At 42.9% G+C, this 12,267-nt stretch overlaps 1 protein-coding gene across 5 annotated transcripts in view; it reads right to left on the reverse strand.

Moving 5' to 3' along the window:
* Window positions 1-8,530, reverse strand: part of LOC308095005 (protein NLRC3-like) — a 62,568-nt gene extending 54,038 nt beyond the window's left edge. For 3 of the 5 annotated variants that reach the window (XM_080441891.1, XM_080441881.1, XM_080441908.1), the window contains exon 1: window positions 3,973-4,079. The gene's annotated coding sequence lies outside the window, so the exon portion shown is untranslated. Of the gene's footprint in view, window positions 1-3,972; window positions 4,107-8,473 lie in introns of those variants that run through there. The other 2 variants (XM_080441892.1, XM_080441889.1) reach the window with 2 other exon arrangements.
* Between the last annotated feature and the right edge of the window lie 3,737 nt (window positions 8,531-12,267).

Consider the following 12,267-nt stretch of genomic DNA (forward strand, 5'->3'; position numbering starts at 1 on the left):
TAGTGGGAGTGTCTACAGTTACAGCGTACATGGCGTGTGACATGGGGACACACGTACACACACACACACACACACACACACACACACACACACACACACACACACACACACACACACACACACACACACACACACCTTACTGTCAGCTGTGGAGGTGAATGCTTTACACTTGTAAACTGTGATGTGATTCTAATTTCAACAAGTTACTTCTAACAACTTTTTAAAAATAGCTCACAACGCATCATATTGTGACTTGTTGTGAGCTTGTAGATCTGCTATTTTTAAAAATAATTGTTGACTGTCTTCTCCCACTGGCACAACTTCTGAGTGATGCCAACCACTCCTACATTTGACCGTGTGTGTTTGTGTGTCCGTCCGAGCACGGCCTCAACAGCTGCACCTGACTTGCAACACAAACATGCAACCAGTTACACTAATTCAACACAAACAGGAGGCAGTGGAACACATGCGCCACTTAAAGACATGCACACACACACTGGCTTCACACGCGCACACACACACGCGAGCCAGTACTGCACACAAACACACACACACACACACACAGGTCAGGGGTCTGCCATCACAGTAGCCACATAGGGACCACGTGTGACACCCAGGGGCAGTGATGGGAAAGTTCACTTTCTACATGAACTAGTTCAAAGTATATCTGTTATCTTTGAAAAGCCAAAGTATAAAATATGGATAAAGGGGTTAACATGATTGTGACGCTTTATTAACACATTTTGCTGGGGACCCCCTGGTACCCCCCAAGGACCCCTGGGGGTCCCCGGACCCCACTTTGAGAACCAATGTGTTAAGGTATAGGGTCATAGATCATGGTAAGACAATCTGAGGCAGAGCTGGGCGGGTCTTGCCTTCGTCTCTCTGGTGCAAACACACACAGGAAACGCACACACACACACACACACACACACACACACACACACACACACACACACACACACACACACACACACACACACACACACACACACACACACACACACACACACACACACACACACACACACACACACACACACACACACACAGCAAACACTCACTCCTCTCCGCAGGCACACACACACAGCACACACTCACTCCTCTCCGCAGGCGTGCGCGCACACACACACACACACACACACACACACACACACGCACGCAGACAAGTTCAAGCATGATCTTTCTATCAGCGTCTATATTCCAGGCAGAACTAAACAGTGATTTGAAGACATGCTTCCTATATCAACAGTACAGGTTGTGTTTATAATACTTTTACTCATTCAGATTCAGACAAACTTTTACATATTAAATACCAAGTGGTTCTAGTATAATGTATAAAACACATTAACCCCTTCACCCCCTATTCTTAGTAAAACACAACTGGCTCTGTACTTTTTTCCCTCTACACCAAATCTCTTTGCCAAAAATAGCCGATCTACAAGCTCACAATGCGTCACAACGCCACACTTTCCCCTCAGAATAGGGTGTGTGGGGTTGAAGTGGTTAACACTCTTAACACCAGACTAGAGAGATTATTGCTATAGTGTATTGTTTAAAATCTCTTACCCTGAAATAATCTTCACGTCACACCAGTCAAATAATCATATTTGAACTGGGGACCCCCCACCCTGACAATCACTTGGAATTGTAGGCATTCAATTTAGTTTGACTCGGTTCCACAGATAAATATTGTGAAAATAGCAGATCTACAAGCTCACAACGCCTGGCACTGCGAGGCATTGTGAGCTTGTAGATCTGCTATTTTCACAACGTTTGCTCTTTCGTCTGGAATATACAAATATACGAATATTTCACAAATTGGCCAATTTGGTATTAAAAAGTCTTTAAATTGTCACTTTATAAATGTGCAGATACCCTGTTTACACTTATACTGTATGTTGGTTTGTTTACTGTTGAGAGAGAAAACAATGTTGCACATTAAGATAATCATCTGGGGACCCCCAACATAATGTGGGGACCCACAGGTTAGGGAACACTGATCTAACCAACCCGATCTCCAGAGATTACCGTAACATTGCACGGAACGAGTGCACTTCATTCCGTGGATAGCCGCCTCGGAACTCCCGAATTGCGTGCATATGGTACGGCGCTGCCTTTGTGACAAAACCATTTCGGAGGCGCGCAGTCACAGGCGAATTGTCCCCCCGTGAAGGACCACCGAGGGAGCTAAGGCGACCGAGTTGCCGTCCTGAACGGTGGGACATTCGCCTGTGCCTACTCAGCGCCGTTTGAGTTATGTACCGATAGGCACAGAATCGTAAATTTTATTGTGTGGACTGCTCTGCTTCCGGGTTTTTCCGTGTTGCGACTGGTTACGCCCACCGTGGGACTCGCCGTACATATGCACGCAATTTGGGAGTTCCGAGGCGACTATCCACGGAATGAAGTGCACTCGTTCCGTGCAATGTTACGGTATTCTCTGGAGATCAGGCTGGATCTAACATACAGGTCATGTACTCTCACAGTAACATGAGCCAAAGCAGCATGTCACACAGTAGAATGGCAGAGAGGAGTGATGATTGGTTAACGTAGGGTAAAATGTCAGGGTAAGCCAATCAGAGACAGAGATGGGCGTGTCTTGCCTTCCAGGGAAAATACACTCACATGCTGTCTACCTCAGACACATTCACCACCGTATGATGACATGACATCTCCCCTCTTTTCTTCAGGGAACAAAAAACAACACACACACACACACACACACACACACACACACACACACACACACACACACACACACACACACACACACACACACACACACACACACACACACACACACACACAGCCATATAATCTGGGGCAGTGGTAGGAGACAGTACTCTGATGTATTTACTTTAAGTAAAAGTACCACAACATAAAAATGCTCTATTGCAAGTTAAAAAAAAAGAAGTGTATTATCAAGTATATTCTAAGTTTTACACACACACACACACACACACACACACACACACACACACACACACACACACACACACACACACACACACACACACACACACACACACACACACACACACACACACACACACACACACGGTTTACTTTTATAATTTAGTAAGGTAACTAGTTACTTTTTGAGAGCAGTAACTATAACTAGTTTTTACTTTTTAAAAGTAACTTGTCCCACACAGTCAGAGAGAGAGAGAGAGAGAGAGAGAGAGAGAGAGAGAGAGAGAGAGAGAGAGAGAGAGAGAGAGAGAGAGAGAGAGAGAGAGAGACACAAAGCAGCAAACGACTAACTTCCTCTGTGGTCACATGGTTTACAGTAAACTGCTATGGAGACTCTGAGTGACTCACTCTGTGTCTGAGAGAGCGAGAGCGAGAGAGAGAGAGAGAGAGAGAGAGAGAGAGAGAGGGGTGGGGGGTGAGAGGGGTGGGGGCAGCCAGAGGGAGAGAAAGTCAGAATGAGAGCAATGGTCGAGGGAGGGGTAATTATTTGAGACACACATCTGGGTTTTTGACCAATAAGCACCTTTGTTTGCACCTTCAAAGGGTCAAACAAGAGAATCACATGACGTTGATCCCCTTCCTCCATTCGCTCATACTATGTCATGACATACAGTATGTTTAGGCAGAACAATCATTAAGAAGCAATGCTTCGGCCCGGACGGCTGGCACAGCGGTCCGGGCGCCTATAGGCTCCAATTTAGCCTGACAGCGCATCGTGGGTTCGAGTCCCGTTCCCGATGATCTTTTCTGCATGTCTCTCTCTCCCTGTTTCCTGTCTGTCTGTCTGTCTGTCTGTCTGTCTGTCTGTCTGTCTGTCTCTACTGACAACTATAAATAAAGGCCACAAAGAAAATATCTTTAAAGAACAAAAACAAAGAAGCAATACTTCATTGTTTGGATATTCAACGTTTATGACTGAGTCATTGTATAAACACCATCAACTATATAATACCAGACTAGATACATTAGTTCTAGTAAAGCGAATAAAACACTTACCCTATATTAATCTTTATGCTTTAATCCAACGTGGCAAAATGGAGTCCATGCTGTTCAGTTCTCTGTGTTGTCTGTTAAAATGGTGGACTGTGAATAAACACATAAAGTTCTATCATACAGTAAGGAGTGTCTACGGTGTTGTGTCGTATTAAAATGGTGGACTGTGAATAAACACATAAAGTTCTATCATACAGTAAGGAGTGTCTACAGAGCTGAGGAGGAGTCAATGAGTATTTAACCCTGTGAGGACAGAAAGCCTGGTGAAGCGAGGTTATGTGAGGACAGAGAGAGAGAGGAACATGTTGTTACAGTGTATTCATGTACTTTACATTTCATGAACATATCTGTATCAGTGTGTTTTACATTGTGTTGTAGTTGTGTCTAGTGTTCCTCCCTCTCTCTCTCTCTCTCTCTCTCTCTCTTTCTCTCTCTCTCTCGCTTGCTCCTGCCTCTCGCTCTCACACACATGCATGCAGCACACATGTGGACTGACACACACACACACACACACACACACACACACACACACACACACACACACACACACACACACACACACACACACACACACACACACACACACACACACACACAAGGGGTGGTGTTATGTAACAACCGGTTTCCAAGTTAAATGTTGTCATGCAGCATTGTGTTCACCTCACTACTACAGTTTTATCTGATCTTCACAACATGTTGTTACCTGACCTGCTGCTGAAATAAGTTGAAACATTGTTCATGTTTATATACTGAGAGGTCTGTCTGTCTGTCTGTCTGTCTGTCTGTCTGTCCGTCCGTCCTACCAGAGACAAACAACAGTGTTTGTGTTTGACAGGAAGTGTATTACAATATTCTGTTGTCTTTCTCGTCATGCCACACAGCCAGCCAATCCCCTAGTCCCAGGGGGTCGCCAGCAAAATGAGCTAATATAGCATCAAAATCAATTTAACCACTTTAACCCTGTCGGCTATTTGGCTATTTGAAAATAGCAGATCTACAAGCTTGCACTGTGTTTTCGCTTGTACAGTAGATCTGCTATTTTCGAAGCCTTTTTTACGCAATATTTTTTTATCTTTTCAGATGGGGTTCTGTGGCCAAATACACACATCTACATACAACCTGTAGAGTGAATTGAACCCAAAGGAATTTGCTTAGTTCTCATTGGTCACTGAACCAGACTGACATCCTGTGAAGATGGACCAATGAACACTGACTGTAGGAGGAGCTAGGAGGCTGCTTGTCACAGACATCTGTTTGACAAGACAGCAGAGCTGTGACTGAACATTATGTCAAATGTGCTTGTATGATGTCATGTCATACAAGCAAACACAAGGGAGGGAGCGCACACCAGCGTTGATGAGGTGGTGACCGTACCTTTTAAATACATGTTTGCATCGTGGCTAAGAGTTGTCCGGCGTCCTCCTTCTCAACATAGATGAATGCCAGGAAATAAAACATAATGTTAGCCTCATAACATAATGGACCCTTCGCTAAGCCCCACCCACTCCACTCTGTCACACCCAGGCCTGGCAAGTTTCTCACCCTTTGACTTGCATGTTAAATGACGGCTTTTCCCCTTAAAAATAATCGATCATTTCAGGAGCAAGAGAGGGAGTAATAGCCATGGATACACAACAGTCGTCTGTCATGACCGTAATGGATGAACTTCAACCTGGTGTTTGCACTTTCTCCATTTACAGCTACAGAAACGCTCATATTTCAAATATAAAGTGCTTATCCTATGGCCACGGATGTTACATTTATGTACGGGCTCTCAGAAGTACCCGTATCATCCGTATTGTTCAATAAAAAGCATTTTAATCCGATCGGTGGCCATTTTCTCCATATGCTTTCAACTGCGCGACCCTATCGGTTGGGAGGTGTATTGAACTCTGACACATTATAACTCTATGAGAAAATGGCCACCGATCGGATTAAAATGCTTTTTTTTGAACAGTACAGAATATACGGGTTCTTTTGAGAGTGCATAATTGTAACATCCGTGGCCATGGGGTAAAAACTTTATATTTGAAATCTGAACGTTTATATAGATGTACGGACCGTAAATATAGGAAGTGCAAACACCAGGTTGAAGTTGATCCATGACTGTAACAGGAGTTTTCATGTACCGCAGGGTAAGACTACAGTAGCAGTTAATAAATAGACACACAAATGAATTAATATACTTTAACTTGCGGAATCCGAAACAGGCAGCGTTGTTCAACAACACAGCCTTGCAGTTTAAGTGCAGATTTCAGCTTGGGAAAAGAACCCTCCAACCGTTTTCTGCAACTGATTGTGTGTGTGCGGGTGAAATAACATTGACAGCTTAACAACGGTTGCTAAGGTAGCATTGGACAATCACTTTTGGGGTGGGGTTTAGCGAAGGGTCCATTGCCTAAGTCATATTTCTAAGGTTTTTAGAAAAGAAGAAATGTTTCTAAAAGATACATCCAGACTGGCAGCTAATCTCTGCTCCACACGTTCCCCTCCAGAATAGGGTGTGTGGGGTTGAAGTGGTTAACATTCTTAACACCAGACTAGAGAGATTATTGCTATAGTGTAATGTTTAAAATCTCTTACCCTGTAATAATCTACACGTCACACCAGTCAAATAATTATATTTGAACTGGACCCCCCCCCCCCCCCCCCACCCTGACAATCACTTGGAATTGTAGGCATTACATTTAGTTTGACTCGGTTCCACAGATAAATATTGTGAAAATAGCAGATCTACAAGCTCACAACGCCTGGCACTGCGAGGCATTGTGAGCTTGTAGATCTGCTATTTTCACAACGTTTGCCTCTTTCATCTGGAATATACAAATATACGAATATTTCACAAATTGGCCAATTTGGTATTAAAAAGTATTTAAATTGTAACTTTATAAATGTGCAGATACCCTGTTTACACTTATACTGTATGTTGGTTTGTTTACTGTTGAGAGATAAAACAATGTTACACATTAAGATACTCATCTGGGGACCCCCTAAAATAATGTGGGGACCCACAGGTTGAGAACCACTGATCTAACATACAGGCGATGTACTCTCACAGTAACATGAGCCAAAGCAGCATGTCACACAGTAGAATGACAGAGAGGAGTGATGATTGGTTAACGTAGGGTAAAATGTCAGGGTAAGCCAATCAGAGACAGAGATGGGCGGGTCTTGCCTTCCAGGGAAAATACACTCACATGCTGTCTACCTCAGACACATTCACCACCGTATGATGACATGACATCTCCCCTCTTTTCTTTAGGGAACAAAAAACAACTTTCACTCACACACACACACACACACACACACACACACACACACACACACACACACACACACACACACACACACACACACACACACACACACACACACACACACACACACACACACACACACACACACACACAATCTGGGGCAGTGGTAGGAGACAGTACTCTGATTTATTTACTTTAAGTAAAAGTACCACAACATAAAAATGCTCTATTGCAAGTAAAAAAAAAAAAGTGTATTATCAAGTATATTCTAAGTTTTACACACACACACACACACACACACACACACACACACACACACACACACACACACACACACACACACACACACACACACACACACATACATATGTTTTACTTTTATAATTTAGTAAATTAACTAGTTACTTTTTGAGAGCAGTAACTATAACTAGTTTTTACTTTTTAAAAGTAACTTGTCCAACACTGTCAGAGAGAGAGAGAGAGAGAGAGAGAGAGAGAGAGAGAGAGAGAGAGAGAGAGCAGCAAACGACCAACTTCCTCTGTGGTCACATGGTTTACAGTAAACTGCTGTGGAGACTCTGAGTGACTCACTGTGTGTCAGAGTCTGAGAGAGAGAGAGAGAGAGAGAGAGAGAGAGAGAGAGAGAGAGAGAGAGAGAGAGAGAGAAGGGGGGGGGGACTGCCAGAGGGAGAGAAAGTCAGAATGAGAGCAATGGGCGAGGGAGGGATAATTCTTTGAGACACACATCTGGGTTTTTGACCAATAAGCACCTTTGTTTGCACCTTCAAAGGGTCAAAGAAGGGAATCACATGACGTTGATCCCCTTCCTCTATTCGCTCATACTATGTCATGACATAAGGTATGTTTAGGCAGAAGAATCATTAAGAAGCAATGCTTCGGCCCGGACGGCTGGCACAGCGGTCCGGGCGCCTATAGGCTCCAATTTAGCCTGACAGCGCATCGTGGGTTCGAGTCCCGTTCCCGATGATCTTTGCTGCATGTCTCTCTCTCCCTGTTTCCTGTCTGTCTGTCTGTCTGTCTGTCTGTCTGTCTGTCTGTCTGTCTGTCTCTACTGACAACTATAAATAAAGGCCACAAAGAAAATATCTTTAAAGAACAAAAAAAAATAAGCAATACTTCATTGTTTGGATATTCAACGTTTATGACTGAGTCATTGTATAAACACCATCAACTATATAATACCAGACTAGAGACATTAGTTATAGTAAAGCGAATAAAACACTTACCCTATATTAATCTTTATGCTTTAATCCAACGTGGCAAAATGGAGTCCATGCTTTTCAGTTCTCTGTGTTGTCTTTTAAAATGGTGGACTGTGTATAAACACATAAAGTTCTATCATACAGTAAGGAGTGTCTACGGTGTTGTGTCCTATTAAAATGGTGGACTGTGTATAAACTCATAAAGTTCTATCATACAGTAAGGAGTGTCTACAGAGCTGAGGAGGAGTCACTGATTATTTAACCCTATGAGGACAGAAAGCCTGGTGAAGCGAGGTTATGTGAGGACACAGAGAGAGAGAGGAAACAGGTTGTTACAGTGTATTCATGTACTTTACATTGATGTTTCATGAACATATCTGTATCAGTGTGTTATACATTGTGTTGTAGTTGTGTCTAGTGTTCCTCCCTATCTCTCTCTCTCTCTCTCTCTCTCTCTCTCTCTCTCTCTCTTGCTTGCTCCTGCCTCTCGCTCTCACACACATGCATGCAGCACACATGTGGACTGACACACACACACACACACACACACACACACACACACACACACACACACACACACACACACACACACACACACACACACACACACACACACACACACACACACACACACACACAAGGGGTGGTGTTATGTAACAACCGGTTTCCAAGTTAAATGATGTCATGCAGCATTGTGTTCACCTCACTACTACAGTTTTATCTGATCTTCACAACATGTTGTTACCTGACCTGCTGCTGAAATAAGTTGAAACATTGTTCATGTTTATATACTGAGAGGTCTGTCTGTCTGTCTGTCTGTCTGTCTGTCTGTCTGTCTGTCTGTCTGTCTGTCTGTCTGTCCGTCCTACCAGAGACAAACAACAGTGTTTGTGTTTGACAGGAAGTGTATTACAATATTCTGTTGTCTTTCTCGTCATGCCACACAGCCAGCCAATCCCCCCCCCGCTCCCAGGGGGGGGGGGGGTCCCAGGGGGTTGCCAGCAAAATGAGCTAATATAGCATCAAAATCAATTTAACCACTTTAACCCTGTCGGCTATTTGAAAATAGCAGATCTACAAGCTTGCACTGTGTTTTCGCTTGTACAGTAGATCTGCTATTTTCGAAGCCTTTTTTACGCAACATTTTTTGATCTTTTCAGATGGGGTTCTGTGGCCAAATACACACATCTACATACAACCTGTAAGTGAATTGAATACAAAGGAATTTGCTTAGTTCTCATTGGTCACTGAACCAGACTGACATCCTGTGAAGATGGACCAATAAACACTGACTGTAGGAGGAGCTAGGAGGCTGCTTGTCACAAACATCTGTTTGACAAGACAGCAGAGCTGTGACTGAACATTATGTCAAATGTGCTTGTATGATGTCATGTCATACAGGCAAACACAAGGGAGGGAGCGCACACCAGCGTTGATGAGGTGTTGACCGTACCTTTTAAATACATGTTTGCATCGTGGCTAAGAGTTGTCCGGCGTCCTCCTTCTCAACATAGATGAATGCCAGGAAATAAAACATAATGTTAGCCTCATAACATAATGGACCCTTCGCTAAGCCCCACCCACTCCACTCTGTCACACCCAGGCCTGCATGGCAAGTTCTGCTTCTCACCCATTGACTTGCATGTTAAATGACGGCTTTTCCCCTTAAAAATAATCAATCATTTCAGGAGCAAGAGAGGGAGTAATAGCCATGGATACACGACAGTCGTCTGTCATGACCGTCATGGATGAACTTCAACCTGGTGTTTGCACTTTCTCCATTTACAGCTACAGAAACGCTCATATTTCAAATATAAAGTGCTTATCCTATGGCCACGGATGTTACATTTATGTACGGGCTCTCAGAAGTACCCGTATCATCCGTATTGTTCAATAAAAAGCATTTTAATCTGATCGGTGGCCATTTTCTCCATATGCTTTCAACTGCGCGACCCTATCGGTTGGGAGGTGTATTGCACTCTGATACATTATAACTCTATGAGAAAATGGCCACCGATCGGATTAAAATGCTTTTTATTGAACAGTACAGAATATACGGGTACTTTTGAGAGTCCCGTGCATAATTGTAACATCCGTGGCCATGGGGTAAAAACTTTATATTTGAAATCTGAACGTTTATATAGATGTACGGACCGTAAATATAGAAAGTGCAAACACCAGGTTGAAGTTGATCCATGACTGTAACAGGAGTTTTCATGTACCGCAGGGTAAGACTACAGTAGCAGTTAATAAATAGACACACAAATGAATTCATATACTTTAACGTGCGGAATCCGAAACAGGCAGCGTTGTTCAACAACACAGCCATGCAGCCTTGCAGTTTAAGTGCAGATTTCAGCTTGGGAAAAGAACCCTCCAACCGTTTTCTGCAACTGATTGTGTGTGTTACAATTATCTCTCTTCATACCAGTAACCTGAAAGCTGATTGTATGACATTCTGTATAGTAGTGTGTATATCTGTCTGTCTCTTATATGTCATCATGATTTGTGTGCATGGGGTTCTCATCTTAAACAAGCTTAGTGTTTAATGAGAGTTCCAGTTTAGTAGACCTTGTATTGTGAATTTGTACTTCCATGTACTGTCATGTACTATTCTCATGTCTTACTAAATAAACTACATCAGAGAGAGAGAGAGAGGGGAAGGACACAGTATCTGGACAGCATTGTTTACATTAGTCTCTTAATTTACAAATTGCAATGAATTGAGGACATGTTCCATAATGTCTGCAGGATTGTCCATTAGACTGGATGGAACTCTCTGCACTGAACATGATGATGTACAAGTGGAGGAGTGGACCAAGTAGAGAGGCCTGGGTCACATATTATAAAGGTTTAAGTGGTTCAGCTTTTGACACAGCTGTTCACCATGGCTTCATCAGTGGGATTAAAATACCTGGTCAAATGGCGCCATCAAGTGGCCAACCTAGGCCGTTTCTCAATATGCCTATAAAGGTTTATGTAGATAAAGCCTTTTAAACAAGAATTAATTGGATAACATATCCAATGTGAGAGTGGGTGCGTTCAGTGTTGTAGTGCTACTTTTCGTGCGCGAAATGCGCGGACACGCACACACTATAAAAACATGCAGATGTAATGCGGAAACATTGTGACAGCGCACCTTGACCAATATGAAAACATTACATTTCATATGTTATAACATCCATACATATGAATGACAAAAGGTGTAGATGTGAGCCTACATGCATGGCAATGAGTGCATGGCAAAGGGTGTATTTTTGCCTAGCAAAAGCATTTGTGTTGAATGTGAATAGTTTGTAGTAGTTACAACTACAACTTATAATGTATCTGACGCTTGCTCCAGTCTAAGTGCCCACTCTACAATCATCAGCAGTACTCTAGATGAACGTTGGATTGTTTTTCCAGTGATTGATAAGGTTACAATACAGCAGGATATTATTGCATGTCTTCCATACACAGCCATATGAACACTCATTGGCCGCGTTCCCAAAGAGATGCTGCGTAGGGACTTGCTATCTACTTTCTTCGGGAAACACCACTGTTGTAGGTTCTCAAAGAGCACGGCGTTACGTGTCTGCCTAACTAGCTTCGGGAAACCGCACGTAACAAATTAATTTAGAAAGGCCGAAAGCCTTTTTGTAGCCTACGTAGTGCTGTCCTACGCAGCAGCATTATAGAATGCTTTATAATGTGTTATGATCATTGTTATAAAGCATTATGAATATTTATAACTACAATTATACACAGTGTTATAAACATATTATAATACATTACAAGTATGTTTATAATGCATAGATAGGTATGGTATGCATAGATAG

Source organism: Gymnoscopelus braueri (assembly GCF_963280865.1).
Source record: "Gymnoscopelus braueri genome assembly, chromosome: 11".
In the NCBI taxonomy this organism is placed as follows: Eukaryota; Metazoa; Chordata; class Actinopteri; order Myctophiformes; family Myctophidae; genus Gymnoscopelus; species Gymnoscopelus braueri.